We start from the raw sequence: 14820 nt of genomic DNA, 5'->3' as shown, positions 1-14820 counted from the left end.
TTGAGGAGCTTACTTTCAAAATGCAAAATATCCACTTTCTTTTAAAAATGAATTATTGATTGAAATGGCATTTCCGTGAGACTTTGCACCATATAAAAGTAACCAAATGCAAGTAGCCCTATTCTGGCCGAAGCTATAGCGGGTTAAAAATTAGGGTATACTTTAAATTGAAACATATTCGTCAGCAGTTTCTATTTAAAAAGCAAGTTATCTTTAATTGTTGTGAAATGCAACTTGTTCATGTATATTTTAAAGTTATTGTCGGGACAATCAAACTGCAACTTGTTCACATGTTGTGCAATAAACTTATTGGTCACATGCGTGTAAGTTATTGGCAACACTGCAGCTATACTGTTGTGTTGCAGTAGTTGAGTTGTGCGAGGAAAGTGTAAGATGGGGGAAATGCGTTTGTTGGAGCATCGCCGGCGATGTTTGGAGAATGCAGTGAAGGCAGCAAAAAGAAATTGAAAAGAGGATGTAAGAGACAAAAGGAAAAGGGGCAAAAGTATGTAGACTAGGATCCATATCTAATGAACTTTGAACCAAAATGCAGTCACAATAACAAGCGATTCCAATGCAGAAGCATACCAGCATATGATTTAACCCGTAAGTACTATGGACAGTCTCTCAGACCGCTGCGACTTTTTGTATCATTATATTTTCTACACCCCTACCAGTATAAGTGGATCTTCTCGTCTACCTTCCTGTCTAGCAAACAGTTACATATTGTGAGGTTTGTGTTATATTTGATCCCCTGTGCGCGCGCGGTCTGACAGACGTACTATAGTAGTTACGTGAGTATATTACGTTATAGTAGTTTTTCATCTGGCAATTATTAGCAGTTTTGTGTCTTACTGTGAGGCTCGTCTGGCACAACACGTCAAATAATGAGCCAGAAACTGGAAAATCTGAAACTATCCTATAACAAGACTAAAGGCGGAGTGGATACTCCAGACTAAATATGCACAAATTATACGTCAAGTCGTCGAACAAGACGATGGCTATTGACAATTTTCTCTATGCTGGTGGATGTTGCGTGTGATGTCAACGCGTTTGTTTCGCATCAAGACTACGCTAAGTTCGCAGTGGTGGCAAGACTTGATTTCATGAAAATGTTGGCAAAAGGACTTTTTAGGCATCACATGGAACGTAGTTTGTTCATCGGACATCTGCCACAAAGGCTGAGCTTTTCAATCACGAGCACACTGCAGATTGAAAGTAAACTTTCCACCATCCCGAACGAGTGAGGAATTTGAGAAGAGGAAAACGTGGCCTTCTGTTCACTGCGTCCTAAGCGGAAGCAAGATATTCATACCAGCAGAGTCGGGTGCAGATTGGCTATGTTAAAAAAAAATAAAAAGTCCAAGTGCCTACCCGAAGAAAGTGCATTGTCAGAAAAATTTACAGTGCCTCTTCTTTCCCAACAAAATGTATTTTCTTTAATTTTGTCATCATGTAAGAACAAAAAATTAGTTTTATTCATTACCTTTTCACTAAGCAAAAATATAAAAATACTTTCTTGTAAGTTTGAAAAAGCTACAATTCCATGTTTTTTGTCTGTTTTTAATGTATTTTTTATTCTCAGTGCATATAAAAAAGTATATTTTGGATCACTGTTATTTTGACTATATGGAAAGAGAGAAATAAATGGAATATTTGAACAACTATAATTTTAGAATACCAGTGAAAGCATTGTTGCAACTTTTGACTGAGTTTTCTTTCTCATTGTTTTAAAAATATAAAAGTCCTTTTTTACATAGTGAAATTACTATGTTTTATTTTTCTATAATCAACTAAAATGTGTAGGATAGTATTTCAATATATATATATATATATATATATATATATATATATATATATATATATATATAAAATAAAACTACTTTTCAGAAAATGTGAAACAATGCGCTCTGACAGACCACTCCATAGTAGTTATGTGATTATTTTCGTCCATAGTACTTAAGGGTTAAGGCACGCTAAAATGAAAATATATAAACGACCACAGAAGACGGTGCAAGATATACTCCTTTCAACTTCCTTACATGTAAACAATCCTAAGAGACATCGTCCAAGAAGCAATTCGAAAAGGAAGAGACCGAATCAACTTCGCGTGCGTTATTGTGTGCCAACTTCAAAAGGGATGAAGTATGTGAGTGCATCGTTCTTCATCAGTTTATTTGGTGTAACGCAAAGGAGAGTTTTGACTATTGCGCAAACTATGATGAAGGGGAACCCGATCCGTGAAAGAAGAGGAGGGGATAGACAAATTAAACATTTTAAAGGTAAAAGGTTAAAGGTGATTGAGTTTATATCAAAACTGAAAGCAAACGAATGTCACTATTCTAGAAAGATGTGTAAAAGACTTTATGTGTCATCCACATTAAGCATACGAAAATTGTGGAACGGTTACAATGAAAGTGTAGAGGTTGATTATAAGGTATCGGAGAGGTTTTTTCTTCGTAAGATATTCGTCACAAAATTCAATATCGGTTTTGGTATTATCTGTCAGAAAAGTAAATGTACACCTGTTTTTTGAGTCTGGCATTCCTGCGCTCCATCCATGGAGAGTATGAGAATTAAATCGATCAAATGTTTACTGAGGGACAAGAAGAAAAGTCTAATCTGAATAAGACATTGCAGAGGAGCACAAACTGTGAATACGAATAGTGCATAGTGTAAATAAAGGACGACACCGAAAGAGAAAGCCAGAAACAGGTGCAAAACGGAGAAAATAGAGTAAAAATTGTCGAAGTGGGAACATAAAATACAAATACAACAAATATGCCAACAACTAAACGTTTAACAAGCAACGATCTTGGTGTAGTGGTTAAGACGCTAGATTACAAATCCAAAGAACGGCGGATCGAATCTGCTCCAAGTACTTTTTTTTAAATAATGCATACAGCACATGAAAGGTGGTAAAACAGAGCGTATTACCCGTTTAATATGTTAAGTGAAAACGAGTTAAAAATTTCGGTGAAATTTATTAGAGAAGTGAGATAATGAAAATGAGGAAGCAAGTATATTTAATCAGGGGTTGTATCAGAGGGTGGTGACCGGAAAAACTGGAAATTTCTTCAGAAATGTGCCTATTGCAGAGAGAGAGAGAGAGAGAAAGAGAGAGATGCTCCCGGAATGAGTTTAATAGTTTAATATTGAGACTACAATATTAAACTATATAAGTAGACTTTTAGCAGATTCGCATTCAGTTATTTTTTTCCACAACCAGTTTTATTGATATTCAAGACAGCAAAAGCATTATATTTGTTAACGACAAAGCGAAGTTATTGCAACACTGCGTTACATAGTGAGTCATGCAGAGGCTAGCCACCGAAGCACACTGAATAACGCCTGAAGGAAGCACCGAGGATAGCGATACAGTGAACGAAAAGAAGCAATGCATTACAGACAATTCAAGAGAAAAAAAGAAAGATCCCTCTTTCCACACTTCATGCTGTAGTTTTAACTTCCATTTCCCCATCAAAGTTACATGCCTAGACTATTATACAGTTCCATTACACTTAATCCAGGGCCTTCAAACAACTTTGTTCTACGAAGGAAAACGTAGAACACTACACTTATAGATATACCATACATAGACAGTTAAGTAGTAAGAGATGAATGCAATTAACCCCACATAATATCGATTGTCTAAATATACACTAGTTTCAAACAATTAGACACATAACAAACATTCACAACACCATTAGAACCAACATATGTTAATTCCACTTCACAAGTGGTAGAATGAAAATCGTAGACTGACCGTGGAATGAAAACCGTAGAAAATAGAATGATTTTTTAAAAATACAATTATGAACACAAGTCAGTGAAGGAAGCAATGACAGTCAATGAAAGGAAGATGACCCGAGGTCAGATTTCGAGAAATAACTTGATAATGAGATGAAAACAGGATTTTATAAAAGGAATGGTTATGATGCACTAGACACAACATAGTTGCCTGTTTCGTCTCGTCATGTGAAAATGTCTCGTTTTAGAGAGGCGAGAAAAAGCCTGTGTTTCGTCTTGTGCAGTGGCGGATCTAGCTCGGGGGCGGGAGGCCTAGGCCCCCACTTTCAGATTATCAAAAATAATTTAAGCTATTATTTATATAGTTTTAAAAATTTATAGTAAGGTCATGATATACTTATCATAGTCTAAATTTAGGCAGCCCCCAATTTTTACCTTCTAGATCCGCCACTGGTTTCGTGGCTATCCCGGTGTGATCTTGTGTTTCCGAAACGAGACAAATTGTTATTTAGTCTCCTCGAGTCTAATTTTCTTTCGTAAACCTCACAATAATAGAAGTAAAATTGGAAGCCATGCGGCTTCGAAATGTTACGAAGTTTACAAGTTACAATTGATAATCGAACAAGAGAGGGCTATGGAATGCTTTCAAGACATTAAAACGCGACGAGTCCAGACAAGGACCTGTCACGTCTCGTGTTGGAAAACGAGACGAGACAAACGCTTTGTCTCGTCTCGTCGCAGATTTAACAAAACCTATATTGTCTCGCCCATGCTGGATTGTTAGCCTCTCACCAGAGATGAAGTAGATCGTAGGCCGTGGGTCAACAAGACGTGATCCACTGCAACCCACCATCCGCCGTGACCCACCATAACCTACGTACCCACTACGACCCACCGACACACTCTGCTTAGTGCATTGTATATAGCATCCTCTGAAGAGTGGTGAATTTGTCTAAATTTTACTTTTAGGATCTCCATTTTCTTCTTCTTCTTCTTCTTCTTCTTCTTTTGCATTTGTCTCTATTTACTTACCTGAGATGAGTATATCTAACAAGGACAAGGCAGACTTTGTTAAATGAACTTAGGGGCCAACTGGGAGAGCGCAATAGCCAGAAATATCTTAGAAAAAGCGTCTCAAAGTTTCGAGTCGCCGTATATATGGTACGACGCCTAGAATTACCAAGTAGCTGTGTGGCAGAGTGTGGAGCATTCACGACTCTCGTGTAAAGGGTCCAGCGTTCGATTCCCGCTCGAGTCAACTTGTTTTTGCTTTTTACCAATAAAGTAGTCATTTATAACTACAAGTAAAATATTAATTCACTATATGTTCATATATTGTAAACGATAGGAATTTTCAAATCAGTTGTAAAACTCTTCAATGTTTTATGTGAACTAGATACAAAATATAACCTAATTCATAAATATATTGATATCACTAGCTGTATTACGGTAACCACAGTCGTTGTGTCCGAAGTTTAGTGTCTATATCTGTGGACAGTGTGCGAATTGCAAGGGGGATGAGGGGTAAATCCGCTAGGGAATACTGGATGTATGCTATAGCCAAAGTGGATTTCCGAATATTCCCCCTTGCAATTCGCACTCAGTCCACAGATATAGACACGAATCGTCAAGAACATTTTTCATTTAACGACTTTACGAAATAGGTTATATCTGTATCTAGTTCACATGAAACATTGAAAAGTTTTACAACTGATTTAAAAATACCTATTGTTTCATGCATTATAAACATAAGGTGAACTAATATTTAACTTGAAGTTATAAATGACTACTTTATTGGTAAAAGCAAAAACAAGTTGACTCGAGTGGGATTCGAACTCGCTATCCTTACGCGTGAATCATGAATGCTCCACCCTCTGCCACACCGTCACTTGGTAACTTTAGGCGTCGTATCATATATACGGCGAGTCGAAACTTTAAGACGCATTTTCTAGGCAATTTCTGTTATTGCGTTCTCCCAGTTTGTAATATTAACACCTTAAATATGCACTACTACTTCGTGAAAGTTCATTTAACAAAGTCTGCTTTTTCCTTGTAAGATGTAATCATCTCAGGTAAGTAAATAGAAACAAATGCCAAAAAAGAAAAAAAAAGAAAATAGAGACCCTAAAAGTAAAATGTAGACATATTCACCACTGTTCAAAGGATGCTATATACAATGCACTAAGCAGAGTGTGTCGGTGGGCCGTAGTGAGTCTGTAGGTTATGGTGGATCGCTGGTTTATGGTGGGTCACGGTGGGTGGTGGATTGCAGTGGATCACATCTTGTTGACCCACTAACCGACTTACACATCTTGACCCACATGTCTCACTTGACACAAGACCCACTTCAATTCTGGTGAGAGGTTTCCAATTCAGCATGGGAGAGACAACATAAGCTTTGTTAAACCCGAGACGAGATGAGACAAAGCGTCTGTCTCGTCTCGTTTTCCGACACAAGACGTGACATGTCCTTGTCGGGACTCATCGCATTTTAAATGTCTCGAAAGCATTCCATAGCCCTCTCTTGTCCGATTATCAATTGTAACTTGTAAACTTCGTTACATTTCGAATTCGCATGGCTTCCAATTTTACTTCTATTGTTATGAGGTTTACGAAAGAAAATTAGAGGAAAGGAGACGAGATAACAATTTGTCTTGTTTCGGAAACACGAGATGACACTGGGTTAGCCACGAGACGAGACACAGTCTTCGTCTCGCATCGCTAAAATGAGACAATTTAACATGAGGAGAAGAAACAGGCAATCATGTGTCTAGTGCATCATAATAATTTCTTTTCTAAAGTTATGTTTTCATTTCATTATCAAATTATTTCTCGACGTCCGACATCGGATCATGTTTCATTGACCGTCACGGTTCCGGAACTTTAGGTGATAATGCTTGCAATTATCACTTTGATGTTTTATAGTTGTTTGTATTCCAAATTCTCATTATGTAAGCGTCTATTTGTCAACTCGTAGATTTGAATGGAAACACCTCACTCTCAGTTCCGGGAACATCTCTCTCTTTCTCTCTCTCTCTCTTTCCGTTTCAGAGGTGATGATAGACAAAAGGGCAAAATTGCATAGAAATTTTACGGCATTTCTGGCAAGATGGTCTCTGCGATAGGCACATTTATGAAGACATTTGCCTATCGTAGAAAATCACATGTGCGAAATTCGGGAAAATTTGTACTTTTTGAGATTACCACCCTCTGATACATACCCCTGATTAAATATACCTGCTTCCTCGTTTTCATTGTTTCACTTCTCTAATAAATTTCACCGAAATTTTTAACTTTTTCACTTAACGTATTAAACGGATAATACGTTCTCTTTCACCACCGCTCATGTGCTCTGTGCATTATTTTTAAAACCTAAAAAATATACTCCTTGGAGCAATTCAAACCGTCGTCGTTTGGATTTATAATCTAGCGCCTTAACCACTACACGAAGATCGTTGCTTGGTAAACGTTTCGTTGTTGGAATATATGTTAGTATTTGTATTTTATGTTCCCACTTCGACAATTTCTACTTCCTTTTTCTCCGTTTTCTCTCTATTGATTTAATTCTCATATTCTAGATGGTTAGAACGCAGGAATGTAGTGGCTAAGACGCTAGATTGAAAATAGAAAGGACGTAAGTTCGAATCCACTACAAATAGAATGATTTTTTAATAATGCATACAGCACGTGAGAGGTGGTAAAAGAGAGCGTATTTCCCGTTTGAGATGTTAAGTGAAAACTTGGTAAAAATTTAGTGCCCATTAATAAACTAAATAATATACAATGGAGTAAAATTACAGAAATGATAACGTATTATACAGTAATTTCGCCGTGCTAGTTCAATAGTATAATAATAATAATAATAATAATAATAATAATAATAATAATAATAATAATAATAATAATAATAATAATAATAATAATAATAATAATAATAATTTTCATCGGTCCTGCGTGGAAAGTGAGAATTAAATCAATCACATGTGTAGTCAAGGTAAGGAGAAACGCCTAAACTGAATAAGACATTGAAGCGGGTCACAAGCTGGGAATAAGAATAGTGCATGGTGTAAATAAAGGACGACACCGACAGAGAAATCCAGAAACAGTAGGCAAACGGAGAAAAAAAGAGTAGAAATTGTTGAAGTGGAAACAAAATACAAATACGAATACGGATGAGCACGCGTCGAGCCAAAATTTGATTCGACTCGAGTTTAATTCGAGTCGAGTCAAAGCTATTTTTCTTGAGTTAAGTTCCGAGCCAAGTCGCTGTTTTCGATGTCGAGTTTCGAGTTGAGTCGAGTTTGACAATGGCTCACTCGCTCGTTCAGCTCGTTTTAACTCGTTTTGAAATAATGGCCTGATTAGACTGGAAAGCGAAAACCATGACAAATGTAAGCAGTAATGTGGAATACTTTTAGTGTTGCTCACGACAGGGGTGCATCTCGTCTCGTAATTTTAGTGCATCTCGTGGCGCAATTTTAGTGTATCTCGTCTCGTCTAGATAACGAGAGGACAAGTTTTTTTTTGTTATTACGAGACAGCCTCAAATGTCGTAATCACCAATATAAATATATACTGTAGTTCTTAAAATCAAAGCTGAGACCTGCACGGTCGAATTCTTGAGCCCAAGCAGAAGACCAACCCGGGTAGTGATATCAACCGGCTCGGCTCGTATCAACTGAGCGAACAGCTCGAGTCGGCTCGGTTGGGATGAGCCGTCGGCTCGGCCCAATTAAGCCGATGACCTGACCCGGCTCAGTTGGAACGAGCCATCGACTCTGCTCAGTTGAGCAGATGGCTCGAACTTTCTCGGTTGGGATGGGTCACCTACTCGGCAAATGTGAACCGGTTCGAGCCACTTGGCTTGGCTCACTTCTCGTTTCGGTTCGGTTCCGTAGTGAATGAGCTATAAGCCGAGCCGCTTGAGCCGTTGAGAAGCCTAAACCCGGTCCCAGCTGTTTTGAACATGTTTGGCTGAAGCCTATAACTTTTAACAATTTTGGCTCGAGCCCGAATACTTGCCCCTTCGGAACTCAAACCCAGAGCGTGACCTATGTCCTTGCCTCCTGAAGACTTCTCGACGACCGAGATCGACAGTCAATTAGCTTTTACTATTCAGATACAAACCGTATATATTTTAAAGATTATACACGGTGTTGATATAATAATAATCATAATAATAATAATAATAATAATAATAATAATAATAATAATAATAATAATAATAATGGCATTAAAAGTTTTAAACTTGCCCTAATATTTGGAAAAACTTACTTGAATGAGAGATTTCGGGGAAAGGGTTCTGTACCTTCAAGACACACCTCTGCAACTACCAAAATTTTAAACTAGAGCGTTCCACTGAAGTTTCATGTAGAAAGTATTCTACTGTATGTTTTAAGGAAAATAACTGTAATAAAAATAACTGAATATCACGCAACAGTAAGGCATATAATATACTAATTTTTAGGATATGCAGAGGTAAATATAAAAGCTTTGCTACAAAAATACCTACACAGACCATAATTCAATGAGCTCTGAAATACAATGTAACGAAATAGCCTATGAGATTCAGTCTACAGAGCAATTGTTACTTAAAGAATGGACATACACTATTTCGGGAATCGAGACAAGACGGGAAATGTTTACGATACTTTTCGTCTCGTCTCGATTCTCATCACCAAAGCGAGACGAAAATTTTGAGTTAGCCTTGTCCCGTCTCGAATGTAAAATGTTAATTCTCATGTTATTTTGTTTGTTTTAGAAACGAGATGAGAAATTCCTCTTCTCGTGGGCAACATTAAACCAAACCGAAATATCCTTTCCAAATGTCACGTTTCTGCTTCTAACGTTATGACCTGAGTGATAATTAGCTCCTAGCTTTTAATCTTCTACGAGATAATAATAATTATTATTAGTTTATAATTATTACTATTATTATTCCTGAAGATTTGATAGTTCAAGTATTGAAACATCCGAGTATTCAAATATCTGAATATAATAAAACGTATGTTATCGCCGATCAATCGCCATCAAAAAATCCTAAAGTTAAAAAAAAATGCGACGTGGATACGCACAAGCACCTTGACCACTGAACCGCGATCGCTACGCGGTAAACTATTCGTCTTTAATCTGGTTACGTTAAGTTTCTTTGTCTCCGCTTGCAAACTTGTATGTTATATTTCTTCGATTCAAAATGTCTTTCGTATTTCTTTCATGATGTCGGCAAAGTTTACATTAATAACTTGAGTTGTTCTCAAACCGTTGGTTCACAAGTTTGTTTTTTCTCCACACGAAACTACAGATATGACAGATTGATTACTCGTACTCTCCATTTCTTTCAAAGCAGTCGCTTTCACTTTCCGGATTTCGGATAATTATGGAATTCAGTTAAACTCCGGAATTCAGAATAATTCCGGAACTCGGAAAGAATCCGGAATTTAGAAAATTCCGGAATTGAGAAAAACTCCGGATTTCGAAAAAAATCCGGATTTTTTCGAATTCCGGAATGTTAACGAAATCAGAAATTTCTAAATTCCGGATTTTTCCGAATTTCGGAACTATTCCAAAATCGGGGTTTTACTTTCGGGAGTCCGGAAAGTAAAAATTCCGGAATTGGCAATCCCCAGTTTATACACAACCTTTCGGAACAATAAGCAAGTAGCTGTCTACAAACAAACAAGTAATGCAAATCATTTTGTATCCTGCAATACGTCATGTATTAAAATTCGACAGGAGTTTCAGTATCTAACCAGAAATTGCATGTATCTAGCTACTGGAAGCTGAGGTATGAAGAATTGTATTTTGTCTTATCTTTTTGTGTCTTATACAACCCTGCAAATCACTGAATATCTAAACGGCTTTCGTTAAATCCAAGTTGTAGTACTCACAGTTTCATCCATTTGTGTCTATATGATCATGTTACTAAAGCTTATTATATGTCTTCTTCTGTACGTTAGTAAGTCTTTCTCTGTTCTCCCGTAAAGTTGTGATACGATCTACTACATGATACAGAACGAATTATCAATTTAACCAATTTGTTGTATTACTACACATCTGCTTCCACTCTGTCAACTCTGGTCGATCTCGTTGATCGCGACATATTTGCTTTTTATACCCCTTTCTTCGTTTACTGAACTAAACAGTAACTATTCTGAATTATACTACTGCGCATGTCGTATATGAATTATACTGCGCATACTGAATTATACTACTGCCCTCGTAGATAAATATTTCTGATGCCAATAGTTTCCGTTTTGTCCAAGCATTGTTCTTTTTTTATTCTTTTTCTTATGACCCTTTTATTACATTATATGAAGAGCAGGTAGGTCTAAATACCTCATATATTACATAGAATGTAGGTTTAACTCTTCCAGCAAAGAAGGAACATGTGATCATAGTATACAGCCCACAGAAGGGATAGCTGGCAATACAGTGGTCGAAATCCCTAACGACACAGGGGGAGAGTGGTGTCCTACCAGCTGGTCTAGTGGTAGCACGTGCGCCTTTGGTGTATGGTGTCCCTGGTTCGATTCCCGGCGGGAGAGCATTTATGATTTTTAACTGTCTCGATGTTTCTGTGTTCGTGTCCCTTCGTTATAAGTTATTAGAAAAAGCAAGTTAAACGAGTGAAGCAAGTAAAATTAGCAATAAGTAAGTTACTGAAACACATTCGGTGAGACAGTTAAAAAAAAGTGGACAAAGCACTGGCTTTTTGCGCCGTCCATGCAAGTTGGAATCTATCTCGGCTTGATTTTTTATCCATTTGAGAGAAAGTATTGTTTCTTTTCGCTACAGGTAGTCACTCTTTTCGTATTTTTCGTCGTCCTTCACAGTTAAAGTAACTATCTATTCTTATTCTTTCTACGAATGATGGATCTTCTTTTTGGTTTCATGTCAAACATGCACACGTAATGAAAAGACGTTTTTGAAAATAATAATAATAATAATGATAATAATATGAAATATTACTAGCTAACTCGTGTGTGTATTTCGACAATATAATTTTATATTATTATGTGGAATTAAGTAAGGCTGGCTAGCCCCCCGCCCTTCTAACTTTTTCGATGCCCCTTATGGGTCCACGGTGTCCAACGTTGGTCCCATCCCTCTCGATATAAGTTATCGACATTTTGCCTAAAGAGGGCTCTGCCGTGGCCCCAGGACTCCCCATGACATGACTCTTCGTTCATTTTCCATTGAAATCGCTTATTTTTCTGAGTACTATGAGTGCATACTGTCCGACGTTGCTCCCATCAATCTACAATTTCCCGTTCTATCGATATAAATTGCTAATATTTTGTTTGTAAGGGAGATATGGCGTTACAATCATTTCGTTTGAAGAAGAATTCAGTAAGATATTGCCTTGCCACAAACAACACCTATTATTATTATTATTGTTGTTGTTGTTTTACTTACCACTAGTGTTGCCTACCTTTATTTGCAATGCAATGTGTTACTAAAAAGCAAATCAAATAACACTCCTCGCCATTCACGCTCCCGAACTCGAAATACATGATTTACACTTCTCTGTGTTGGGGGAAAGCACATTTATTATATTATTCTTTCAAATAACATTTCACAAGTTACTTCACTTTCAATGTGTAATTTCATGTCATCACTAACAATCATCTTGTTCCGATAGGAAAATATCCCCCCTCCTGCAAAAAAAAAAAGCCTGACCGTAGCGACAGGGCGTGAACCTTCTTTAGGCGATTAATCGGGTCCAATATTTCAATAAAAGAGGATAAGTCCCTGCACACAAATATTTCAGGAAAAGAGGAAAAGTTATTCAAACTTTTTGAATACCTATTCATAGGCGAAATTTGGTTCCCTTGGAACTTTTTAAGAGTTCAAAGGGCCGCCATTTTGAACATTGTCATCTGATTATTCTGGTTAACGAACTCATCAAGATATTTCAACAGTTAATGTTTGTGCCAAGCTTCGTCTCAATCCGCTGAAAATTATGGCATTCTCACATAGCGTTATATATATATATATATATATATATATATATATATATATATATATATATATATATATATATAGATAGATAGATAGATAGACAGACACACAGAGGGAGATAGAAAAAGTGTTTTGCTCCCTTCTCGCACCTGTGCTGCATCAGAGGTAAACCGGGCCTCTTTGCAAAACATATTGACCAGCCTAACCTAAACACAAGCCTGTTATTTGTTAACGTAGAAACGTGGTCGGGAGGTGTAAGACATGTAGAAATTGTATTTTTAATAACCATGAGTATGGATTCGAACACTCCATTTCCATGTTTTTCTTTTTTACTTTTTGAAGCTACATCGGAACGTTCAATTTTTATTCTTTACTAATTGCAAATGGCTTTACATTCAAAATATGAGGAATTTTGGTGGCACTTGTTCGGATATTCTTCTCTTTCGAAATGAAGACAAGAATAAAAGCAATACGCAAAGACAAAAAGTATTATCAGTACTAAACATTACCAATAATAATTGCTACGAAAGACTAAATACGACCTCTTTTACCATCTCTCATGAGCTGTATGTATTATTAACAAAAATGTTTACAAATGTCCCTGCCGGGGACTCGAACTGTCGTCCTTTGCATTTATAAGCCAGCATCTTAATCACTACACCAAGATCATGGCGTGTTAAACGTTTAGTTGTCGGCGTATTTGTTGTATTTGTGTTTTATGTTCCCACTTCGACAATTTTTACTCTTTTTTTCGTTTAGCAGCTGTTTCTGGCTTTCTCTTTGGGTGTCGTCCTTTATTTACACTATGCACTATTCGTATTCACAGCTTGTGCTCCTCTGGAATGTCTTATTCAGATTAGACTTTTGTTCTTGCCCCTCAGTAAACATTTGATAGATTTAATTCTCATACTTTCCACGGATGGAGCGCAGGAATGCCAGACTCGAAAAATAGGTGTACATTTACTTTTCTGACAGATAATACTCCAGCAAGTGATGTGTACAGTTTTTGTATGCGCATGAAGAATGCTATTAGAGAGGAATCTAATAGCATTGTGAAAAGTGACATGAGCCTGCAACTCAAAGTTCATAAGGTGAAGGCGAAATAATTTTATAAGCTACTACGGGAAGACTCTGCAAATAGTGTTTTATTTTGTTTCGATATGCAGTAAGTTCATTGCCTTCCAAAGCTTGCGATTTCCGAAGCATTTTATGCACGGAAGATATCGTACTATGAGCTGTGTGTCACGGGTACACAAACTTCGTCACCAGTGTTTTATACATGGGTAGATGTCATAGTGGAAGAATTGCTATAGCACTCATAGATTTTCTAAAAAAGCTTTCTTTGATAAAACCACAATCACCTTGCGCCTATTTTCAGATGGTTGCTCGGGACAGAATAAAAATACATCTGTAATACATTCACGTTTGGTAGTTCAAATGATCACCTTCTCACATTAGACAAATTGTGTTTCATTTTCCAGTGCGTGGTCATTCATACCTAATTGCAGATCGCGTTTTCGGTCGTGTTGAAAGGGAACTGAAAAATACATGAAGAAATATTACTGTCTGAGGACTATAATAATATATATTTAAAAACGGGGAAGGTGAGATATATTGCTAAGGACTGGAATGTGAAAAATTATAAGCAGTTGACCGAAAATTTCAGGAAAGTTGACGGCATCAGTGAAATGAAGAGAATCTTATTGACGAAGAACATTGAAACAGATTATGTGAAGCTCTTCATCAAAATGAAACCTACGTTCAGGTTCGATGATCCTTCCAAAAAATTCTCAGTATTATGGAGAGGAAAACTGATGTGTACAGAACCAGACGAACTTCAATGCTGGAGCCATTTGAAGCCAGAAAAGATTGCCGATGTCAAGAAATTGCTTAACCTCCAATTTGGAATGGAATGGTCGAAGATCGAAAAGATAAATTGCATTGTGAAATACTATAGTATCATATAATAAGTGAATTATCACTTAATGGTGCATAAAGTTTTTTTTTTATTACATGGAACAAAATGGACAATTAAAATAATATTTTTCAGTGCGAATATTTGGTACACGGAAGGTGAGAGAATAGTCAAAGCATCCAAAAATAAGAATA

At 36.9% G+C, this 14820-nt stretch overlaps 1 protein-coding gene across 2 annotated transcripts in view; it reads right to left on the bottom strand.

Annotated features, from left to right (window-relative positions):
- Positions 1-14820, bottom strand: part of LOC145669140 (pancreatic lipase-related protein 2-like) — a 198965-nt gene that overhangs the window by 738 nt on the left and 183407 nt on the right. The gene's annotated exons all lie outside the window — the stretch shown is intronic.

Source organism: Thermobia domestica, chromosome 13, assembly GCF_964235325.1.
Source record: "Thermobia domestica chromosome 13, izTheDome1.hap1.1, whole genome shotgun sequence".
Lineage (NCBI taxonomy): Eukaryota > Metazoa > Arthropoda > Insecta > Zygentoma > Lepismatidae > Thermobia > Thermobia domestica.
Note: the sequence above shows the minus strand (reverse complement) of the source record. Positions and strands in the feature narration are given on the sequence as shown.